Source organism: Lissotriton vulgaris, chromosome 7, assembly GCF_964263255.1.
Source record: "Lissotriton vulgaris chromosome 7, aLisVul1.2, whole genome shotgun sequence".
Lineage (NCBI taxonomy): Eukaryota > Metazoa > Chordata > Amphibia > Caudata > Salamandridae > Lissotriton > Lissotriton vulgaris.
The window spans coordinates 293865000-293869148 of record NC_141695.1 but is presented as its reverse complement, the minus strand read 5'-3'; positions in this window follow the sequence as shown (position 1 = coordinate 293869148).

Genomic DNA, 4149 nt, shown 5'->3' with positions numbered 1-4149 from the left:
TACAACTCATACCATTGTAGGACGATTGAATTCACTACACCAACAGCATTTTCAGAGTGCCTAGGGTAAGTCTTCTTCAGTCATCCCACTTAACAAGTCTCACTTGTCAAATTCATTTATACTAATTACATGTCCTACTTCCAGATCCCAGAATCCCCGTCCTGAAAAGAGGGTCGAAGCATTGCCGATTACAAAAAGGGAGAGTCCCAAAATACTAGAAATAATTTCAAAACTGATTGATTGAATCTGATACCCTAAGAACTTTATCTTTTCATTCCAATAACCAATTGCTTCTTTTATTATTGTCACTGCAGCTACTACACAGTTTTGGTTATGGTCACTACACTGCAGTCCCATTAGTCACGTTCTGATATGAAATTGTTTATAGTGTGAATACACAGCAGAAGTCTAATTTTCTAACTATTGTTTTTCAAATAAAATACATCCACTTTGGCTGAGGTGGGCACAACGGAAGTACTGTTGTTTGTGGGTTGTTCTCTCCTGAGTTAAATTTGTTCCCTACAATCAAAGAAATTATATTATATAAATGATACACTCACATACTCTATTGCATATTAATTTTCATTTAAATCATGCAAAAAATTAACTTCCGCAAAATTTGCTTTTTTTTGTAATGAGTTCATTGTGAACAACTGTAATTTGGCTGATTAGTTATACCTAGTTCGCAAGGACATATGGGTCGCTCTTGTTTTTGCAATGACTTTCTAAAAGTGGCAATTTCAGAATTGTGACTTAAAATCTGACTTTACCTTAGAAGAGGATGTTAAATTACTATTTCTCAGACACAAAACATGATGTTCCTACTTCCTCCCAATCAAATGTTATTGCTTACTAAATATAATAAGGTAGACCTTGCAGAAGTGAAAAAACGAACGTAAGAGTTTTTCACTACCATGACATTCTAAAACTTTACAGTACATGTCCAACTTTTTAAATACACTGCAACCTGCCCTCAGGTCTGGGCTGTTTAGGGACTACAACTGGGGTGACTGTATTTAAAAGGAAGGGATAGGCCTGCCAAAAGGTTTATTTTGTAATGCCGAAGTGGCAGCTCAAACCTGTTCAGATGTGCTGCAATAGCAGGCTTGAGACAGATTTAAAGGGCTACTTAAGTGGATGGCACAATGAGTGCAACAGGTTCACTAGTACCATTTATTTTACAGGCCCTGGGTGCATGTAGTATCAATTTACTAGTGCTGTGATTCCCAAAGTGTGCGCCGCAGCACCTTGGTGCGCCGTGAAGGGAAGCCAGGGGCGCCGCGCAGGATGTGGGTCTGAGAAAAAAATATAATTATCCTCAAAATGCAGTGAAACTGCGAGCTGCCAACTTAGAAGCTGGGGAACCGGGTTCGACCCTCGACGTCAGCTCAGAATCCTGTGTCATTCTGGGCAAATCACTTAATCTCCCAGCGCCTACTAAAACATCCTTGTGTAACGTGACTGGTGCTCTTCGGGTCAAGTTCGCGCTATATAAATCTGCAGCAAAAACAATAATAAAAAAAATCCAGCTGACCAAAACACAGAAAAAGGGGGACTTTTCAACTGTCAAATGACATTCACGAACGTTCCTATTATGACGGCTTTTTCAAATTCATGTGCAACGTTGTACCAAGTCCATTATCAGGCAGAAAAATCACATTATTGACTACATATATTTTGGATGCTTTAAATGGTGGAATAATTTAATGATTGGGAGAGAGAGAGGGTCTTTGTGCACTGCTTAATAAACCTGTGGCGGTATCCCAGTGTTCTCTCTGGGAGCACAGATACGCATAAAATGACTGTCTTTAATCTCCATCCAAAGCTTGCTTCTCAGATCTCCCCCCCCCCACACCCCTCCCTCCCCCTTCTCATTTTGGTTAGAGGCTCACTTCAACAGTCTCGTCTTGTTTTACTGTTACTCTTCCGGCCCCTTGTAGTTATATTTGGCCTAGTTTGCCCATTCATTTGCTCAGAAAGTGGGAGAGTTTCCTGGTCAGGCGTCATATTTGTTGACTGCATTGCCTTTGCTGAGGAGTCTTGAGAGCTATTGGGAGGAGGAAGAGAGTGCACTGAAAGGGTACCAGGAGCACACACTCAAGGAGTGTGCTGCTGGGAGGAGGAAGAGAGTGCACTGAAAGGGTGCCCAGAGCACACACTCGAGTGTGCTGCTGGGAGGAGGGAGAGAGTGCGTCTAGGTGCCTCATGGCTCTTGGGTAGAGTGTCTACAGTCCAGCCAGGAAGAGTGTGGTGCCGTGGACACACTCAACGTGTGGACACACTGGAGGCCCGATTCACGAAGGTGAACTTGCACTTCTGTGTGGCTTTACTACTTTTCAGCTTTCACAGGGGTGCACTTGACCCTCTTGCAAGCGGGTACAGTCAGTGACTGCACCCACCCGCAAGGGGATGTCTGGGTAGTCCATAGGATCACCGCAGAAGCAGGCAGGGTCAGAAGCTTGGTGGAGAGCGTTGGGTGGGTGGGTGCAGGGTCAGAGGCCGGGTGGAGAGCGTTGGGTGGGTGGGTGCGGGGTCAGGGGCCTGGTGGAGAGCGTTGGGCGGGTGGGTACAGGGTCAGGTCCTGGTGGAGAGCATTGGGTGGCTGGGTGCAGGGTGCAAGGCAGAGGGGAGAAGGGTGCAAGGCAGAGGGGAGAAGGGTGCCTGGTAGAGAGGAGAAGGGTGCAAAGTAGAGAAGGGTGCAAGGAAGAGCAGGGTGCAAGGCGTATGGGAGAAGGGTGCATGTTAGAGAGAAGGTTGCAAGGTAGAGAAGGGTGCATGGCGGAGGTGGAGTAGGGTAGAAGGAGGAGGGGAGAAGGGTGCAAGGTGGAGGGGGAGAAGGGTGCAAGGCAGAGGGGAGAAGGGTGCAAGGTGGAGGGGAGAAGGGTGCAAGGTAGAGTAGGGTGCAAGGCGGAGGTGGATTAGGGTACAAGGGGGAGGGGGAGAAGGGTGCAAGGTGGAGGGGGAGAATGATATAAGGCAGAGGGGAAAAGGGTGCAAGGGGGATGGTGATGAAGTAAAAAATGTGCCCCCCCCCGGAAACATTTCTGCGGATGCCCATGATCAGAGCACACCTCACGTAGGGTGCACGGCAGAAGGGAGAAGGGTGCAAGGCAGAGGGGAGAAGGGTGCAAGGCAGAGAGGAGAAGGGTGCAAGGTGGAGGGGAGAAGGGTGCACGGCAGAGGGGAGAAGGGTGCAACGGAGAGGGGGAGAATAGTGCAAGACAGAGGGGAGAAAGGTGCAAGGCAGAGGGCAGAAGGGTGCAAGGCAGAGAAAAGAAGGGTGCAAGGCAGTGGGGAGAAGGGTGCAAGGCAGAGGGGAGAAGGGTGCAAAGCTAAGGGGAGAAGGGTGCAAGGCAGAGGGGAGAAGGGTGTAAGGCAGAGGGGAGAAGGGTGCAAGGTAGAAAAGGGTGCAAGGCAGAAGTGAAGTAGGGTACAAGGGGGAGGGGGAGAAGGGCGCAAGGTGGAGGGGGAGAAGGGTGTAAGGCAGAGGGGGAAAGAGTGCAAGGGGAATGGTGATGAAGTTAAAAATGTGCCCCCTGCCCGAAAACATTTCTGCGGATGCCCATGATCAGAGCCCACCTCATGCAAACTTCTTGAAACGCCACAGAGCTCCTTGAGCCTTTCTCTAGCCTGGTTGCTTTTAGTGGGAGTGCTTTATACTACTCTATGATGGTGTTGTATGCATTGAGATGTACTTTATAAGATCTTTGTGATTGCAAATAAAGTTTTATGATAGTGATGGCTACTCTCTGAATCCTTCATCATGTCTAGACTTGATTCTTCATGTAGACCACTGGTACCCAAATGGTGGGGAGCCACAGCCAACTGCCAATTAGGTCAAGGGAGCCACAGGTCAAAAAAGTTTGGGAACCACTGTACTAGTGACTTACAAGTAAATGAAATGTGCTAATTGTGTGTTAGCCACTTTCACCAAGTTTAAGTGCGAGAGCACAGGCACTTTAGCACTGGTTAGCAGTACGAAAGTACACAGAGTCCTAAAAGCCAACAAAAACAGGTTCAGAAAATTAGGAGGGTAAAGGCAAAACATTTGGGTATGTTCCTGCTGAGAGGGCAACGTCCAACAATTGTCTTTTGTGAGTACATGGTAAGTGGTCTACAGGATGAAAGTTGTGCCTGAATGAGTATAGA